We start from the raw sequence: 21,276 nt of genomic DNA on the forward strand, positions 1-21,276 counted from the left end.
GGATGTTTCTTATAGCGAGAGTCTTGGAACAGAAGGTACACCCTCAGAATTGAAGGATGTCCAGTGGAATTTATTACCCATAGAGACCAAGTCATTAGGTATATTTAAGGTGGAGCCTGATAAGTTCTTGACTAATCATGGTGTCAAAGATTATGGGGAGAAAGCAGGAGAATGGGGTTGAGAGTGATAATAATTAGCTATGGTAGAATGGCAGAGCAGACTTGATGGCCTGAATGGCCTAATTCTGCTCCCTTGTGTTATGGACTTATGGTCATATCTTGCCAATTTGCCCTTTAGAATCAAATCTGACCTCATTTGTAACCTCTGACCTTCCTCCTGTAATGATATGACCCTCATGTTAAAGATGGTGTCCATTTGTGCTATTCGGTTAAAAGGTCAGCACAATGTGATGGGCTGAAGGGCCTGTGCTACGCTGCAGTGTTCTATATTCCATAAGCACTCCTGCTCCTGAAACCTGGGCCTTCTCCTTTCACCAGAATGCCCCTTCCTGTATAGTGTTGCTCTTCCTGTGACTAGTGTATTGACATCATTGGTATTGTTATTGGTTTATTAATGTCACTTGTACAGTACACACAATTTATGCAGATCATGGTGCATTGAACTAAAATAAAAGAACAATAATAATGCAGATCAAAGAGTATAAGCTACTGAAAAAGTGCAGTGCATGTGAACAGTACAGTGCAAGATCATAACGAGGTTCATTGTGAGGTCAGTCTCATCATTCAACAGGTCCATTCTTGAAGCTGATAACAATGGGATAGGAGTTGTCTTTGAAACTGCTTCAAAGTCCTTTCAGGCTTTTGTATCTTCTTCCCAATGGGAGAAGGGAGAAGTGAGGATGTCCAGAGTAGGTGGGATTATTGATTATGCTGGCTGCTTTACCGAGACACTGAGAAGTATAGACAGAGTCCATAGAGGGGATACTGGAGACACTAACATAACCACTGCTTCCCTCATATAAATACAGTGCTGCTACATAACCAATATCTATCCCCTGGAAATGACATGGCTTCCCCCACTTTTATGTAATCAGACTGCTAATTCCAGTAGACAATGATGCCCATGTAAGCACAGTGATGCTCCTCAAAACAGTGTCTAAACCTTTATAACCTGTGTTCCCCTCTTTCCACCGTATGACCCCTCCTATATTCATTTGCAGAGAGTGATTAAACTAATAGGGAGAGTATTCTTGTCAGCAATTAGCTGCCGAGGTGCTTATTCCTCTGGTGCCTTGGATGTAATATCATCGAGAGCTCCATTGGCCGAGGCAATGCCAGCAGCTGCCACACCAGTGTCACTTACATCTGCATAATGAAGAACACAACTTGTCCTAAATGAGAATGCTTTTCAGCAGCACAAGTGTGTTCAGAATCATTTATAACAGAAACAATGTCCAAGAAAATACTGAAAATTATAACCAATATAACCATATAACAATTACAGCATGGGAACAGTCCATCTCAGCCCTTCTAGTCCGTGCCGAATAAATAATAAAATTATAATTTTCTGTAAAATTGCACACTGTGCTGCCTGTCCAAATTAATTATCTTAAATGATAATGTATGTCACCATGTCTCCTGCTTGACTATAGCCTGGATGCGGAAAGCAGGGTCCTGTGACTTTTGAGTCTCACACATGTTCTCAATGACTCACGAGAAGCTTCTACACTCTGTGGATGAGACTTGCGTTTCTCAGGGTTAGTTAAAAGAGCAGTCAGGAATAGCTGGCTGTAAGTCATGGGCTAAGAGTACGTTGCTGAGATAGGAATGAATTGCTTCCCTCTTTAGGAGAGGCAGCTAGACACTGAACCAGATGACACAGTAGACACATATCATACTGCAGTAACTAGAATCTGAAGCAACATACAAGGTATTGGAGATACACCACTGGGCAGGAGGTACAAAAGCATGAAGTCCCACACTACAAGGCTCAAGAACAGCTACTTCCCTCAACTGTTGGATTTTTGAACCAACCTGCACAAAAGTACCGTACAGCAACACCATGATCACCTGACCCTCCATTTCTTGGACTCTTGTTTTTTTTTCTGTTCTAGTTATGCTCTTTCTTGTAAAAAAAAAATGCATTATCTGCTGGTGTCATCTATCATGTCCGGTGCTTCTGATGTGGCCTCCTCTACATTGGTGAGACCGGTTGTAAATTGGGGGATCGCTTCGTCAAGCACCTCCTCACCATCCACCACAAGTGTGACTTCCCGGTGCCAAACATATCTGATTCCCATTTCTGTTCCAATGTGTCGATCCATGGCCTTCTCCTGTGCCAAGATGAGGTCAATCTCAGGATGGAGGAGCAACACCTTATATTCCTTCTGCTTACCCTCCAACCTGATGGTTTGAATATCAATTTCTCCTTCTGGTAAATATCCCCCTTCTACCCACTCTGAATATTTATTTCTTCACATCTACCTATTACTTCCCTTCCTCCTACGTTTCACTCTCCTCTCCTATCAGATTCTTTCTTCTCCATCCTTTGACCTTTCCCACCACGTGGCTCCACCTATCACTTTCCAGCTAGCCTCCTTCCCCTCCCACACCTTTTTATTCCGGCGTCTTCCCCCTTCCTTCTCAGTCCTGAAGAAGGGTCTACCCTGAAACCTCGACTGTTTATTCTTTTCCATAGATGCTTCCGGACCTGTTGAGTTCCTCCAGCACTTTGTGCATGTTGCTTTGGATTTCCAGCATCTGCAAACTTTCTTGCGGTTGTATAATCTATATTTAACTTATGATTTAGAAAGATAGAAACATAGAAAACCTACAGCACAATACCTACAGTACCCACAAAGCTGTGCCGAACATGTCCTTACCTTCGAAATTACCTAGGGTTACCCATAGCCCTCTATTTTTCCAAGCCCCATGTACCTGTCCAGGAGATGTTGTGCATCTCGATATGGTACATTTCCTAGTGAATGTGGTACATCCGATGCTACGTACCTTTGACATAGTTGCAAGGTACATGCTGGTCCATGAAAGTGCCTGGTTATTGCAAGCACCCACTCGGGTCGCTCAAGGAAAGGAATTTGATGTCCTTCCCCAGTCAGGACTCTATGTAACTCCAGACCCCTGACTGCCTCCGCCGCTCAGGGGCATTTAGGAATGGGCAGTAGGAACACTTCCACAAACAAGAAACTGAGATATCCCTTGGTTAAAGGGCTGAATGGTTTCCTCTTGTGTATACAACAGAGGCCTCCTCTTAGCTCAGAGTATCACTGTGCTTGGGAAGAGGCTATTTGGCCCTTTGTTCCCATGCGCTTCCCTTCAATACTCTTATCCAATAGGCCCCCTTCCTCCAACCAATTATTTTCAATGTCAGTATCCTTTCCTTTATAAACAGGTAGGGAATGGTTCCCAAATATCTGCAGGCCAGCCTGAGGGGTGTCACATAAATGGGAAGAAAGAATATCAAAAAGTGATGATGGACTGTCCCTGGAGATCGGCAAGACCGTCGACTAAATAGAATCCCTTACAATCTGGTGCAGGCAAAGACTTCGAGAGTTGGAGACTGCCTCCGCACCACATGACCAGGTGACGCCAGGAACTGACAGAGCAAGGTTGCTCCCAAGAGGCCGGGGACTTTCATGTCTATTTTAAGCCGGTTCTGGGACACAGAGTGCGTCAGCGCTGCAGTAGTACTGCCTCAGTCACACAGGAACTGTGGTTCAGTGTGAAGCTGGGAGACACTGAGGGTCCATTCAGCAGGAACCTGAAGATGCTCACCCTCCTCGGATGTTGGAAGGAGCACTGCCCACAGCAAAGGCGCTCAAGGTCACACGATGCATTGCGCATGGCTGTCCCAACATCTGGTCCCCAGCTGTGATTCACCTACAGTAAAACTCACCTAGGAATCAGCAGGTCATGTTCAATTCCCACTCCAGAGACTTGAGCACGAAGCCTAGCCTGAACCTCCAGTTCAGTACTGATGAGGTGCTGCAAGGTGAGGTATGCCTTCTGAAAGATCTCCTGCCCTCTCTAGATATACAAGAACCTATTTTGAAGAGCAGCGCAGTTTTCTTCAGTGGTTCTTGTCCACATTTTTTTAACAGATCTTCTGAGCAACATTTTGATGCTTTGTACGAGCTAGTGTGCATTAAGTGGCAAACACGCTTCCTATATCTGAAAAAGTACTTCATTGGCTGCAAGGTGCCATGGAACATCTCAGAGCTGGGCAGGTTTGCTTGTTCTTTCAGTTTTGGCTTTGGTTTGTTATTGTCCTCAGCAACTGTCCAAAAGCCCTGGGAGAAGGCTGCTACCACTGGTGCCATGACCAGGTGCTGAAAGAAGTGGCAGAAAGTATCTCCTCGACCACTAACGACAGTAGGCACCTCTGCCAACCCGGAAAGCCCTTTGACCAGCATGCTTGCTCACCACTGCGCCTGACTGGCAACTGGAAGTCGATCTTGGCCAGCAAGTAAAGCTCATCGCATCATGAGGCCTGAGGCCTGAATGGTCATTCTGTCAGAAACCTCGAAGCAGGTGGTCATGGTAGGACTGACAGCACCCTGGCAAGACTAGAGTGAGGAGGCGTTTGAGCCGAAGAAACCCAAATACCAGGAGCTGGTAGAGAAGTGCAGATAAAGGGAGGGAGGGCACAATGTGAGCCTATGGGGGTGGGGGGGGGGGGTGGTTGTAGAGGTTTTGCTGGCTGCTCACTCTGCAGAACTACTCTCTCCTTGCCCTTACAGGGGCTGCCAAGAAAAGAGCCATCAGGACTGTCCCAGAGGCTGCCATGTGCCTTTGGATCAAGTGGTGTGACCTGTGGACCAATGCTGCTGGGACACAAAGCAGGGCCTGATCAACCCCAGCTGGGTCACCTGGCCAGAATGAAAGACCTGAAACACTGACGACCCCAGGTTACATCACTGATGATGTGTCCTATCACAGCCTAGGATGCATCTCAGCATCACAAGGACTGAGATACAGAGAGAAGTTTGTCTTGCGTACCGTTCACACAGATCAAATCATTACACAGCGCATTGATCTAGAATAAGGTAAAACAGTAACAATGCAGAATAAAGTGTATAAGCTACCAAAAAAGTGTAGTGCAGGTAAATGATAAAATGCAAGATCATAACGAGATAGATAGTGAGGGCAAGAGTCCACCTTATATTACAAAAGGTCTTTGCTCAAGAATCGAATAACAGTGGGGTGGAAGCTGTCCCTGAGCCTGTTGGTATGTGCTTTCAGGCTTTTGTATCTTAGGTCCAACGGGAGAGGGGAGAAGAGAGAATGCACAGGGTGGGTGGAGTCTTTAATTATACCAGGATTTCATACACGTATAAAACGAAGAAGACTACACACTAAATAATTCACAACACAAACAATGAAGAACAGGCAGGCCGCTGAATAGCCAGCGCAGCATAAACCAATGCGGTGGGTAAAACACCAGACACTGACACTACACTGAACCGATCGGTCGACACCAGGTTCAAAGCTGATGCTGCTCCTGAAGCCAGTCTGTGCTCTCAATGACACAAGCAACACAGAACCCAAAACAAACACCATTCAGAGCCACAGGCACAAGGAGACCCACAGTCAATGTTTCAGGAACAGTTCTTCCCCTCCACCATCAGACTTCTGAATGGACAATGAACCCACGAACTCTACCTTACTTTTCTGCTCTCTTTGTGCACGACTTATTTAAATTTTTATACATATTATAATTTGTAGCATCTTTTATGCATTGTGCTGTACGGCTGCAAGATAACAAATCTCACGGCATATGTCAGAGATAATAAACCCGAGTCTGCTTCTGAGAGTCTCTGCACGTGCTGTCAGCCCAAAATGTCGACTGTTTAATGGTGTTCCCTGAACTGTACCAAAGGGATGCTCCTCCAGCATTTTGCGTGTGTGTTACGGCTCTGAGCACAGTGAATGACTCAGAACCCAGCGTACATACCAGCATTAGTGCTGTTCACCAGAGCATGGGCACCAAAGTCACTGTGCAAACGCGAACCAGACTGTGCACTGACCAAACCCAGCAGCAAACCTTTCTCATTACAGAAGTACAAAAGGGCCTCCGCACAAGTACAGCAGGAAGGATAGGCTTGAGGAGAAACAGGAGTTCACATTTCAGTTTCCACCACCACCACCACCCACCCCCACCCCGCACACACCCCACTCCACAGATGCTGACTGGCCTGCTTGATATCTTCATCATTTTCTGGTTTTAGATTTCCAGCGTCTGCAGCTCTTACTGATTTTCTGGAGGGATATGCTGTGCCGAGGGAGGGTTCAATGCAGAGCCTCCTGAGGCAGGATCTAGAGAGGGGTTCCCAACCTGTGGTCCACGGACCCCTTGTTTAATGGGATTATCAGTCCATGGCACAAAGAAGGTTGGGAACCCCAGATCTAGAGGGATACGGGGTAAAGAAGGGTAGGTGAGACTAGCTTAGATGGGAATCATGAACCAGTTGGGCAGAAAACTTGGTTTCCCTGTTGTTTACCTCTAACACTCTCGTGACGCTGCGACCGAGGGACAAACTACAAGGCTGCTTGCCTTGACCAGGAATGTGTGCCTTTGAAAGCCAAGCGATAGTTTAATCGCAGTATTTAAAAAGGATTTGATGGGGTCAATATAACTTCACGCCTGAATCAGGTACAATGCGCGGGACTATACACAGGCCAAACACAAAGTCAGCCTGAGGCAGCTCACAGCCTTCCTGTCGACCCTCAATCAGCAGTTGCAAAGCTTAACGTTAACTCCGAGTACGCTGGATATGACTGTCAACCGTCTGGACATGTGTGCTTTGTCTGTTTTCTGCTTAGGTTAGTGGTGGGAGAGCTGCACGATGATTCCATTAGAGCATTCAAAGCACCCGAGACTCGCTGCTGGTTTGCAAAGAAAGGAACACTGGGGCTGTGGCACCTCTACAGGGCACGGTGAGATCATCTGCCTCCTAAAAATAGAACCTCCGCCCGGAAGTAAATCCCCAGGACTCATTCAGAATCAGCAGTGTGGCATATAATTGCTAACTGCTGTGATTTATCAATGCATTGGAGTCACAGTGAGGGGAAGGGTGTGATTTTATCATGCTGTGCTCCCAGGTGTTTAGCTGGCAGAAGCAAAGGGAAGAAGGATTCATCCACCGTTGACATAGATAGAAAGAGGAGTGTGGTGATGCAGCCGGCATAACTGGTGCCCCTTTGCTCTGGGGATCTGGGATCGATCCTGACCTTGGGTGCCGTCGGTTTGCATTTTCACTCCGTGACCGCGCGGGTTTTCTCTGGGTGCTCCGGTTTCCTCCCAAAGATGTGGGGGTTGGTAGGTCAGATCGGCAAGTTGCTCTGACATGCATCTGAGGAGAGCTGATAGGAATACGGGCAGAAAAGCTTACAGGGAAATAACTGGGAGAGTAGGAATGATAGGAGCTGGAATAGGCTGGGCGGGCTGAATGGTCTCACTGTGAGAAACAAGTTGAATATGCATAACAGCTGAAGGTGAGTGGAAGGGCTGGATGCTTAGCCTGTCCTTGACACTGCCTCAAAGGCATTGCTGCACCATGCAAGGGCTTGCAAGGCAGTGTCAGTTCGAGGGGCAGCACAGGAGTGTAGTGGTTAGCACAACGCTTTGTAGTACCAGCAAACAGGGTTCAATTTCCACTGTTGCCTGTAAGGGGTTTGTACATTCTCCCCGTGACCACATGGGTTTTCTCCAGGTGCTCTGGTTACCTCCTCCAGTCCAAGGATGCACTGGTTGGTAGGTTAATTGGTCATTGCCAATTGTCCCGTGATTTGGCTCAGGTGAAACTGGGAGATTGCTGGGTGGTGTGGCTGTACGAGCTGGAGGGGCCTATTCCATGCTGTATCTCACTAAATAAACAATAAATTTATACCACACACTCAACAAGTGGGTGCACAGGTAACAAAATATGTGCATAAAATGTAGTCTCCGAGGCCTGGTTCTCAATGGAAGACTCTGTTAGCCTATTGAACTGGACACAGTTTACGAATCCATGCGCCCGCGGGATCGGGTCCATGGAGAGAGTCGCAGACACCCAACGAACCAACGCTCACAGAGGTTCATACCTACGGATTCACTCAGCGCAGATCACTCCGGTTGGCCGGGACCCAGCGGAGACCAGCGGCCAAAGCAGCAGCCAACCAATCAGAGCAACAAGTCGGGCTAATGTAAATGTGAGTGGGCGGCAGAAACCACACTCAGTTGTGCACCGGCGATGTCATCTCAACTGGTGACAAAACGCTCGCGACTCCAGGCTCGGCGAACAACCCTACGGACAAGCAGCCTTTAACCACTCTCCAGCAGGGCTGGGATTTGCAGCAAGCTTCATTTCTGGAGTTTGTACATTGAGAAATTCACCTTGGAGCTGAGCACAGCAAAGACTGATCACAACAGCCTTGTGATCAACAAATGTGTGAAGCTTCACAGACAAGGTACACCTTCCCTCGAGTACAGGCGATTAAGGTGTGACCTAAATGTATAAGATGATTAAAATATGTGTAAGGTGGATGAAGGGATAGGGAAGTCTAGGACCTCGGGATATAATCAGACTATTTAAAGCATGTTCATTTAGGACTGCGACAGCCTGAAGACTTTGTGTTGGACACAAAATGGGGGAGAAAGACAAAAATACTCTCCACAGCAGAGATAATGATTCAGGTCAAGGACTCGTCATTAAAACTCTGATGAATGGTCTTCCATTCAAGGGTCTTCTACCTGAAACATTAACCCTGTCTCTTCCTCCACAGATGCTGCCTGACCTTCCAAGTGTCTCCATTTTATCTATATTTCACTTTCTCAGCATCTGCGGGTTTAGAACCATAGAACATTACAGCACAGAAACAGGCCTTTTGGCCCTTCTTGGTTGCGCCGAACCATTTTTCTGCCTAGTCCCACTGACCTGCACCTGGCCCATATCCCTCCATACCCCTCTCATCCATGTACCTGTCCAAGTTTTTCTTAAATGTTAAAAGTGAGCCCGCATTTACCACTTCATCTGGCAGCTCATTCCACACTCCCACCACTCTCTGTGTGAAAAAGCCCCCCCTAATGTTCCCTTTAAACTTTTCCCCCTTCATCCTTAACCCATGTCCTCTGGTTTTTTTCTCCCCTAGCCTCAGTGGAAAAAGCCTGCTTGCATTCACTCTATCTATACCCATCATAATTTTATATACCTCTATCAAGTCTCCCCTCATTCTTCTACGCTCCAGGGAATAAAGTCCTAACCTATTCAACCTTTCTCTATAACTCAGTTTCTCAAGTCCCGGCAACATCCTTGAAAACCTTCTCTGCACTCTTTCAACCTTATTAACATCCTTCTTGTAATTCAGTGGTCAAAACTGCACACAATACTCCAAATTGTACTCAATACTTTGATTTGTAAAGGCCAATGTACCAAAAGCTCTCTTTACGATTCTATCTACCTGTGACACTACTTTTACAGAATTTTGTATCTGTATTCCTAGATCTCTCTGTTCTACTGCACTCCTCAGTGCCCTACCGTTATCTTGTATGTTCTACCTTGGTTTTTCCTTCCAAAGTGCAATACCTCACTCCTGTCTGTATTAAACTCCATCTGCCATTTTTCAGCCCATTTTCCAGCATGTTACTTCTAATTTTCTTTTAGCTGGAATTTGAGGCTTTCAGAGGCAAGAGATGATGGTCAGTTCGAGTTTCCATAGCCAAGACAAATATTTGTTGAGTTAGCTCATCAGGAATTACAGAAAATAAGTGAGTTGTATTACCCATATACCTGTGAGACTTGGAAGTCCTCTTCCTGATGTTGCTTTCCTGGAGAAGTACATTACTGAGGGAGCACTAGTGAGTTGACAAGCTCTTGCCTAGATCTACTTCTTAAGTAGGCCTAATACTGAATCTTGGCTAAGTTCCTTTTCAAAGGTAAGTGCTTCTCTTCTGTTACTAAATGGCTCCCGGAAAGAAGGGCAATTTCTTCAGCCAGAAGTCACAGTTTTCTTTCTCCTTCTCAAAGTGTGACACCGGCCCTCTTGCAGAGGACCTTTCACACCGCTGGCATTGGATACAGTCCACAGAGTCATCTGCAGCCGAGAAACCCAGAGGAATGCGAGAGGGCACTGCGCTAGGGAGAACAATCCTGAGGGAGTCGATAGCTGTGCTGTGGGAAAAGGAACTGCCTCACTGTCTTCTGCTGACAAAGCAGAATACTCTTACATATAATATATTGCCTCAGGAATAAGTCAAACAGAATTATTAAGGGCAAGAATAGGACATTCGGGCCCCTCAAGTCTGCTGAGTGCCCGATATGCAATATTCGCAGCTGTGAAGATACTCAACAACTTTACAGACGGTTAAACGGCCGCAGGAGGGGATGGTGCTGCTGTTGTCTGGCGGCGTGCAGCAGGCAGTTTGTGGACAATGAAGTCTGACAACCACAGGGTGACCAGGGCAGACCATCAGTCGAGGGGTCAACACTGGCCAGAGGTGCTCAGTTCCAGCAAGTTCACCAGTAAGTGAGCCTCCACTGAAACATAAACCCCCCGGCCCGGCCCCTCTTCCAGACTCATTCCCCAGGTCTGTCCGGGTCACCATCTATTCCTACTCGAGTCACCTATGCACAGTAACACTTGCAGCCTTTAATAATGCACAGGTGAAGAGTGAACCTGATCAGCAATCGGTTAGAGCTAGCCTTACCAAAGCAACCACTGCAGGCACAGTATGGAGTCACAGAGCAACACAGCACAGTTTCAGGCTCTTCGGACCAAGCAAATCACGGTGCCCGCTAAGCTCGTCACAATCTCCTGCCCATATCCCACCCCTTCATATACCAATCCAAGTGCATCTTAAATGCTTCTCGCTCGCTGCTGCCGGAGGTAGGAGTCTGAGTGTGATGGTATCTCACTCGCTGCTCGTGAGGGAAGGTCCCTGCGCTCAAATGGTCCTATTCCCTCGATGCTGTCGGATGATGGTACCGAAGTTCGGGTCTGCGATTTCTGGATTGGACTGTAGTTCATTTGGACTCTTTCGGCTTTAGGCTGTTACGTTCTGTGTTTTCGCTCATCCTTTCGCGTTAACACTTGCGCGATCTGTTGTTTTTCTTTGCGCGGAGGGATTGATGTTCTCGTTGCCGTTTGCATGGCATGGTTACGCGCGGGGGTGGTTTGATATTCGTGTTGCCATTTCTGTGATTTTTTTTGTGCGTGGGGGGAGGTTGATGTTTATATTTGAATGGCTCCCGTGGTTTTCTTTGTTTCGTGGTTGTCCGGAGACGATGAATCTTAGAATTGTATACTGCATACATACTTCTTCAATAATTGACCCTTCATACTACTGAACCTGCCTCAGCCACTTACTCTGGCAGCTCATTCCTCGTACTTAGCACCCTTTGTATGTAAAGGTTGATCCACCTGTCCCATTTTTAATCTTTCCCCTCTCACCCTAACCCATTGTCTTTGTTTCTTTCCTCCCTTTGTCTGGGAAAAAAAAGATTCCTGATGATACGCACCTCTATACAGTCACCCCTCAACCTCCTATGCTCCGAGGAATGTTCTGCCCAACCTCTGCCTGTAACTCAGGCTCTTGTGTCCGGGCAACATGACTATTTTTATTGTCCCCCACAAATGGAAAGGTCTCTCTCCAAATCTCCGATTAGAACCTGTCCTACTTTTACCCAACTCCCCAACCTTTTCTTATGAAAAGAGATCCAGACCCGGTCTGAATCTGTTAACATTTCTGGAATCATCCTAGCAATTCTCCCCACCTGTTCTCATCCCCCTGTGTTCTCTTGTACGTTGTGTGAGTGAAGGACCATTTCACTATCTGGTGACGTAATGCATCAGGCACTGCCTGCCCAATCTGTGGAGACATCAGCATCGTCCATCACCCCAAAATCCACAGAATTTGAGAGGAAGCAAGCCAGTCTCAATCCCGGGAGACTTCACTAGAAAATCCATTTTTATGCTCACCTGACCTACATGAAGTATTAGAGTAATGTGACCACAGAATGGCCACCAACGTTCATAGAGATGTTCAGAGGTTCATTTATTATCAAAGTATCTATGCAGTGCACACCTCTGAGATCCGTCTTCTCCAGATAGCCACGAAAACAAAGTAAAAACCATGGAAGTGAGTTCAGAGACAGACAGCAAAACCTACCCCTGCGCACAAAAAGGAAGAGCAACGTCATCACCAATCCCCAAACCCCTCCCCTGCATGAAACACAACAAGAACATCGACCCCCCCCCCTACCCCACACAAAAGAAAATGAGAAAACGGGTGAAAACACAGAATATATAAAAATGCAGAAAAAGGCCCATAGTCCAAATCCTTATCTATAAGTGCAAAAAAATCTCGGTAACATCCTCCAGGCACAGCAGCCGGTCACACGGGCTCCCCTCTCTGGCAGCAGAGCGATCCCAGCAATGAGCAGAAGGCAGGCAGTCGATGCTCACCTTCCACATTCGCCTCGATGTTTCAGTCTCCCTCATCGCTTTAATTGTCAAATAATGGGAACTTTAATCTGCAGAATAGAATGGAATGTTGGCTCGGCCTCCTCCCCTCGAGGCTCATGCTCACTGCCTCCCTGAAACTTCTTGAGGCAGCAAAGTGCTGGATCACCCGAATGATCTTCAAACTGCAAACTGCAGGCATCAATAGTTCCATAAACACATTCAAGATGAAAAACAGACGTAAAGGTAGTGAAATGAATAGCTATGTGGTGTTTCCAGAAGATGTCGACTGAGGGAGTGTTGTAGGCAGAAACCATCTTGACCAGAAGTCTTCTCCGCCATGGTAACTAACAAGGCTCATTGTAGGGTACCATGGTGATCACCAAGGCTCAGGTTTGGGTACCATGGTGACCACAAAGGCTCTTGGTTGAGTACCATGGTAACCACCAAAGCTCATGGATGGGTACCATGGTGACCACAAAACCCCATGGCAGCAAGGTGAAAGATGCCCAACGAAGAGCAGACATATAACAGAGTTGATCAATCAAAGTCGTGAGATGGTGGGGGACAGGAGTTTAGCTAATGCTGTTCTGTTGTTTAAGAAAGGTTCTAAGAAAAAGCCAGGAAATTATAAGCTGCTGAGCCTGACCTTAACGGAGGGTATGTTACAGGAAGGTATTCCAAGGAACTAGATATATAAGTATTGGGATAGACAGGGATTTATTAGGGATAGTCAACATGGCTTTGCTTGTGGTAGGTCAAGCCTAACCTATCTATTGAGATTTTCAAGGAAGTTACCAGGAAAGTTGAAGAAGGCACATCTGGGATGTTTCTACAAGGACTTTAGCAAGGCCGTTGACAAGGTCCAGCATGGGAGTTTGGTCAAGAAGGTTCAGTCACTTGACATTCAGGATGAGGTAGTAAATTAGATTCAACAGTGGCTTTGTGGGAGAAGCCAGAGAGTGGTAGTAGATGGTTGCCTCTCCGACTGGAGGTCGGTGACCAGTGGTTGGTACTGGGTTCATTGTTGCTTGTCACCCATTTCAACCATCTGGATGATAATATGGTAAATTGGATCAGCAAATCTGTGGATGACATCAGAATTTGGGGTGCAGTAGACAGCGGGGAAGACTATCAGAGCTGGCAGGTGGTATCTGGGTCAACTGGAAAAATGGCAGATGGAATTTAATGCAGACAAGAACGAAGTGCTGCAGTTTGGGAGGACAAACCAAGGTGGGGCGTACACAGTAAGTGGTAGAGCATTGAGGAGTGCAGTAGAACAGGGGGATTGGGGAATACAGATCCACAATTCCTTGCATGTGACTTCACAGATGTATAGGGTCGTAAAGAAAGCTACTGTCACAGTGGCCTTCATAAATCAGGGCACTGAATACAGGAATTGGGATGTTATGTTACAGGAAGTTGCATAAGATGTTGGAGACGCCTAATTTGGAGTATTGTGTGGAGTTCTGATCACCTACTTACCAGAAAGATGTCAATAAGATTGAAAGAGTGCAGAGAAAATTTACAAGTATGCTGCCAGGACTTGAGTTGAACAGGAAAGGTTGACTGGGTTAGGACTTTAATTCCTGGAGTGTAGAGGAATGACAGAAGATTTGAAGAGGTATACAAAGTGATGGGGGGTATAGATAGGGTAAATACAAGCAGGCTTTTCCCTCTGAGGTTAGGTGAGACAAGAACCTGAGGTCGTGGGTTGAGGGTGAAAGAGAAACATGAGGGGGAACCTCATCACTGAGAGGGTGGTGAGAGTGAGGGATGAGCTGCCAGTGGGAGTGGTGGATATGGGTCCAATTTCAACATTTAAGAGAAGTTTGGATAGGGTCTTGGATGGGAAGGGTTTGGAAGGCTGTGGTCTCGGTGCAGGTTGATGGGACTGGGCAGATTAATAGTTCGGCACACAGTAGATGGGCTGAAGGCCCTGTTTCTTCCCTGCACTTTTTAATGACTCTGAAGTCACTGAGCCAGGAGAGGAGGAAGGGAGCACGTTCGACCATACAGTGAGAGTGTAACGTGCAGTTTCGTTACAGGAAAGGGGAAAAGCCAGAACTGCAGTGAGGGGGGAGAATGTCTAGCCCTTTAGAGCACTGATAGTAAATCTCTACTGCAGATGCTTGTCAGAAGTAAACAGCTGTGAGTTCAGAATGCGGTGGAGTGGGATTGATCCTCCCAGGATTAGGCAGCACAACCTAATCCAAAGCGGAATGGCAAAGACACTTAATCGATGCCAGGGAAGGTAATCTCCAGAAATTAAATATGGATTTCTGTGCCCCTTTGCAATGACTACTTGTAGCCCTCACGACATTCAGTGAGCTCCGCTGGTAATAGTACAACCAGCGGTCAACAGGCACTGACCCATAGCTACCTGACACACAGGGTGGACAACCTGAGAACTGACCATCACCACGTAACTGTCCCGACACATAGGGTGGACAACCTGAGAACTGACCATCGATACATAACTGTCCAACACTCTACTCCCTGTGAATATTCACACCACATTTTGTACAAATGCTTGCCTTTTAACATTGTGTATCGATACAGAATCTTTGTCTCTTAACAGATAAAGGCTGAAAGACTCCGGCTAATTGAAAGTAAATATATGTTCCGGTGCTGGAAATCTGAAATATAAATGGAACGTGATAGCCTCCAATCTGATGGCATGAACATTGATTTCTCTTTCCAGTAATTTTTTTTCCTCCTCCTTCCCTCTTCTTCTATTCCCCACTTGGGCCTGTTATCTCTTCTCCTCATCTGCTTATCAGCTCCCCCCAGTACCCCTCCTTCTTCCCTTTCCCCACGGTTCACTCCCCAATCAGATTCCTTCTTCTCCAGACTGCTGTCTTCTTCACCTCAGCTTCTTACTTCATTCCCACCCCCCCCCACCCACCAGGCTTCACCTATCACCTTCTATCTAGTCCTGCTTCTCCCCCACCCCACACCTTTTTATTCTGACACTCCCCTTCCTTCCCAGTCCTGAAGATGGGTCTGGGCCCAGAACGTCGACTGTTTGTTCATTTCCATAGACGCGGCCTGACCTGCTGAGCTCCTCCAGCATTATGCATGTGATGTCCAGCATCTGCAGAACGTCTTGTATTTAGAAAATGATAGAAACACTCAGGAGGTCAGGCAGCATCTACGGTACACGAAGCCGATGAAGGGTCAGCACAGAAACAGGCTCTTCACCTCAGCTAGTCTGAGCCAAACCTTTTTAAAATGCCTACTCACATTGAATTGCACCGGTGGGCCATAGCCCTCCATACCCCTACCAACCATATACCTATCCAAACTTCTCTAAAACGTTGAAATCGAGCTCGCACGCACCGCTTGTGCGGGCAGCTCGTTCCACACAATCACGACCCTCCGAGTGAAGCAGTTTCTCCTCACGTTCCCCTTAAATCTTTTCGCCCCTCACCCTCTAGTTGCAGTCCCACTCAGGTCTTTGGTCTTGTTTCTCCCTGCACAGATTACATGTGGCCTGCTTCCCCCCCATTGTCCGATTTCAGTATGACGCATCCTGCCTTTTAGGCTGAAGAGGCTGGAACGTAAAGGGAGGAAGTTTTAGTTTTGGGTGTCCTGGGCCACATCTCAATGGCTGTATTCATGGCCTTGTTCAAAGTTCAGAGTAAATCTATTATCAAAGTACATATAAGTTACTATATACTACCTTGAGATACTTTTTTTAAAAAACGGGCAACATAATAGAATTAACAATAATCTATACATAAACAGACAAATTCTGAAAACACCCAATGTGCAAAAGAAGGCAGACTGCACAAATAAATGAAGGTTACTCAGCACACGAGTTATAAAAATCCTGTGGTGGGGTGGGGAACGGTGGGAGAAGTGCAGGGGCACAAGAGAGTGCTGTGCAGATCCACCGTAAGTATCAGTGGGTTAAGTAATGAAAACTTGATAGTAAAAACAAACTGTCTGCTCCTTCAGGGCAGGAACTCGTGAGAGCGAACCGGTTAAGATGACGGACCAGGAGGATGAATGGGAGGGGGTGGAAATTAATGGGAACGGGTAGTTGGGGGTCGGGGGGGGGATATTATTACACTCATGGGACACCCAGCAATCAGGGTGGGCTGTTCGGCGGAGATTTTCCGCATCAAGTGATCACATCTAAACCCTGAGTTTAGAGTGGACCTTTAGGAGACCCTTTCCACAGAATGTGATCGGAACCTGGAGGGCTGGAAAAGGCAGGGACTCTCACAGTATTTCTAATGTAGCCAGTGGACTACTGAATAACTGAATAACCAGAAGGGAATGGACCCACAGATGGGTACTGGATGGCCAGCACAGACGTGGTGGGCTGAAGGGACATCAAGACCCCATGAAGTGCAAAGACATGCAGAACTCTCTGTCCAAAACTCAGACAATGTTAACAGCTCATTGGCGCTTTCAACAGATTAGGCATGAAGATCTTTCAACGTACAGTAAGCCTCCAATAACCCAGTACCCCTGGGACCTTGGTGGTGCCAGGCTGTCTGATATTCCAGACTATTGGATGTTATTAATCATCTCTCAACAAACCCTTAATTCATTTTTTGAAGGATTTTACACAAGTGTGCTGATAAGTTGTCTGGTGAACTTGCTGAGTGGAAAGTGGTCGCCGGAACCAAGGTCCTAGCGTTTCTTAGAGGTCGGCAGGAATAAGCATCTGGTGGGCCAGATGCTGACCCTTCAGGGTTTCCAAGTAATGGGGTAACAGGCCGGGAACTGCGGTTGAATCATTCCACACTAACATGCATTCCCACAGCACCCGTCACAGAGGGAGACATACTTATGTTTCGCATTGCCTTAACAAGACGACGATGTTTTACACTGAGTGGGGTGACAGGGTCGTGATGGGCCGAACGGGCGCTGCACTAATTCAGGAGCCATGTGAGATATGGGAAGAGGTGACCAAATAAATGCTCGATCCAGATTATTGGTTTTTTTTTGTTGTGAGGGTCATGGAAGAAAGGAGAGACAGGAATTCCAGTTCATGGGTACTTCCCTGCTTCCATAGAAGAACACCGTTCGGCCCATTGAGTCTATGCCAGCTCTCAGAGCAATCCGACTACCCTGTACGTTTTTCCTCTAACCGATTCTCCCACCTTCCCACCAGCTCCTCCCACTCGCTTCCAGGCTAGCAACAGCTCACGGCAGCCAGTTAACCCACCGGCCGGCCCACAGAGATGGAGGGGGAGGAAGCGGAGAGAAGCGCTGCTAAAACGCGACGAGCTAGAGGCCTGAACTGACAGAACGTGGGCGAAATTGTGGAGCTGGAGGTGATGTGGCAAGGGTGCGGAGGGGATCTCAAATGCAAAACGCAAACAAATTATGCAAGGGCAGGGAGTCGAAGGACCCTCCATAATTCACAGGACGCTGGATACGTACAGCTAGTGGAACTGGTGAAAAGAGCTGAGGCAGGGACAGTAAGGGAGGGAGAGGATTCCTGTCACAGGCAAGCGCCACTTCCAATACCAATTACCTGTGCGAATTGTGTGCTTGAAGTCCCTTGTTTTCTCCATTTGATACCTAATCCTTGGCAGCCTCTCTCTCTCGCCGTCCCTCCCACCCAGCCGCCTCTCTCCCATCGTTCACTTGGGATATCAGTGCTGAAACACCTTCTCGTATCAGTATGGCAGGAGCACAGAACCTTCTAATTTACAAAGCAAGGGGGGAAATAGTACCAGGCAGAGGGGAAAACAGCCTTTCATGCAAAACATGCGCTTGCTGCGCAGAAGGTTAAAGACGATTCATTATCTATTTGCTGCTCACAGGAAAGATCATGCAGAACGAGCACTCCTCACACTGCAGCACTTAAAAACCAAGAGAGCTGGATGAAGGAAGACTCCTCCTAGCAGCTAGACAGCGGAATGAGCTGATCTCTGAAATTCCAACAGACGGGACCCGGCTGTGAACAAACAATTCAGTGAGTTATAATCTGCTGTTTGCGTTGCCGGTGGAGCCAATGCCATTTGCTGGACCGCTCTGCCCCTAGTGGTGAGCGAGGCTGCTGCAGCAGCTACTCAGCGCTGACCGAAGTTCTGATTGAAATACTTGGCTGCAAGTTTACATGAGATTTTTTTCACCACTCTCACAACCGAACCTCGCATTCCGAAGTCTTGCTATCCTCTTAATCTTCTGACAACCCTCAGGGCTTCAGGCTACACAAAGAGTGCGCTGCAGAAGGACTCAATGGACAACAGTAGAACTGTGTCAATATAATGTGGAGAGTTAATCGGTGATTGAATGAAATATCCGCAATACAGTGGAATTAGGGATATCACACAGTAACACTATAACCAGGAGGAACAGGGTACAGGTGAATATCACACAGTAACACTATAACCAGGAGGAACAGGGTACAGGTGAATATCACACAGTAACACCGTAACCAGGAAGAACAGGGTTCAGGTGAATATCACACAGTAACACTGTAACCAGGAGGGACAGGGTACAGGTGAATATCACACAGTAACACTGTAACCAGGAGGGACAGGGTATAGGTGAATATCACATAGCAACACTGTAACCAGGAGGAACAGGGTACAGGTGAATATCACACAGTAACACTGTAACCAGGAGGAACAGGGTACAGGTGAATATCACACAGTAACACTGTAACCAGGAGGAACAGGGTGCAGGTGAATCACAAAGTAACACTGTAACCAGGAGGAACAGGGTGCAGGTGAATATCACACAGTAACACTGTAACCAGGAGGAACAGGGTACAGGTGAATATCACACAGTAACACTGTAACCAGGAGGAACAGGGTACAGGTGAATATCACACAGTAACACTATAACCAGGAGGAACAGGGTACAGGTGAATACCACATAGCAACACTGTAACCAGGAGGGACAGGGTATAGGTGAATATCACATAGCAACACTGTAACCAGGAGGAACAGGGTACAGGTGAATATCACACAGTAACACTGTAACCAGGAGGAACAGGGTGCAGGTGAATCACACAGTAACACTGTAACCAGGAGGAACAGGGTACAGGTGAATATCACACAGTAAGACTGTAACCAGGAGGAACAGGGTACAGGTGAATATCACACAGTAACACTGTAACCAGGAGGAACAGGGTACAGGTGAATATCACACAGTAACACTATAACCAGGAGGAACAGGGTACAGGTGAATACCACATAGCAACACTGTAACCAGGAGGAACAGGGTACAGGTGAATATCACATAGCAACACTGTAACCAGGAGGAACAGGGTACAGGTGAATATCACACAGTAACACTGTAACCAGGAGGAACAGGGTACAGGTGAATATCACACAGTAACACTGTAACCAGGAGGGACAGGGTACAGGTGAGTATCACATAGCAATACTGTAACCAGGAGGAACAGGGTACAGGTGAATATCACATAGCAACACCGTAACCAGGAGGGACAGGGTACAGGTGAATATCACACAGTAACACCGTAACCAGGAAGAACAGGGTACAGGTGAATATCACACAGTAACACTGTAACCAGGAGGGACAGGGTATAGGTGAATATCACATAGCAACACTGTAACCAGGAGGAACAGGGTACAGGTGAATATCACACAGTAACACTGTAACCAGGAGGAACAGGGTGCAGGTGAATATCACACAGTAACACTGTAACCAGGAGGAACAGGGTACAGGTGAATATCACACAGTAACACCGTAACCAGGAGGAACAGGGTACAGGTGAATATCACACAGTAACACTGTAACCAGGAGGAACAGGGTGCAGGTGAATCACAAAGTAACACTGTAACCAGGAGGAACAGGGTACAGGTGAATATCACACAGTAACACTGTAACCAGGAGGGACAGGGTATAGGTGAATATCACATAGCAACACTGTAACCAGGAGGAACAGGGTACAGGTGAATATCACACAGTAACACTGTAACCAGGAGGAACAGGGTGCAGGTGAATCACAAAGTAACACTGTAACCAAGAGGAACAGGGTACAGGTGAATATCACACAGTAACACTGTAACCAGGAGGAACAGGGTACAGGTGAAAATCACACAGTAACACTGTAACCAGGAGGAACAGGGTGCAGGTGAATATCACACAGTAACACTGTAACCAGGAGGAACAGGGTGCAGGTGAATATCACACAGTAACACTGTAACCAGGAGGGACAGGGTATAGGTGAATATCACATAGCAACACTGTAACCAGGAGGAACAGGGTACAGGTGAATATCACACAGTAACACTGTAACCAGGAGGAACAGGGTACAGGTGAATATCACACAGTAACACTGTAACCAGGAGGAACAGGGTACAGGTGAATCACAAAGTAACACTGTAACCAGGAGGAACAGGGTACAGGTGAATCACAATGTAACACTGTAACCAGGAGGAACAGGGTACGGGTGAATATCACACAGTAACACTGTAACCAGGAGGGACAGGGTATAGGTGAATATCACATAGCAACACTGTAACCAGGAGGAACAGGGTACAGGTGAATATCACACAGTAACACTGTAACCAGGAGGAACAGGGTACAGGTGAATCACAAAGTAACACTGTAACCAGGAGGAACAGGGTACAGGTGAATCACAAAGTAACACTGTAACCAGGAGGAACAGGGTACAGGTGAATATCACACAGTAACACTGTAACCAGGAGGGACAGGGTATAGGTGAATATCACATAGCAACACTGTAACCAGGAGGAACAGGGTACAGGTGAATATCACACAGTAACACTGTAACCAGGAGGGACAGGGTACAGGTGAATATCACACAGTAACACTGTAACCATGAGGAACAGGGTGCAGGTGAATCACAATGTAACACTGTAACCAGGAGGAACAGGGTGCAGGTGAATATCACACA

The 21,276-nt window shown here is 46.9% G+C and overlaps 1 protein-coding gene across 12 annotated transcripts in view; it reads right to left on the reverse strand.

Annotated features, from left to right (window-relative positions):
- Positions 1-21,276, reverse strand: part of adgrl1a (adhesion G protein-coupled receptor L1a) — a 654,463-nt gene that overhangs the window by 610,412 nt on the left and 22,775 nt on the right. Inside the window, exon 1 of one of the 12 annotated variants that reach the window (XM_073069262.1) lies at positions 17,914-17,975. The exons of the other annotated variants lie outside the window; for them this stretch is intronic. The gene's annotated coding sequence lies outside the window, so the exon portion shown is untranslated. Of the gene's footprint in view, positions 1-17,913; positions 17,976-21,276 lie in introns of those variants that run through there. 12 annotated transcript variants of the gene reach the window in all.

This window comes from Hemitrygon akajei, chromosome 16, assembly GCF_048418815.1.
Source record: "Hemitrygon akajei chromosome 16, sHemAka1.3, whole genome shotgun sequence".
Classification (NCBI taxonomy): Eukaryota; Metazoa; Chordata; class Chondrichthyes; order Myliobatiformes; family Dasyatidae; genus Hemitrygon; species Hemitrygon akajei.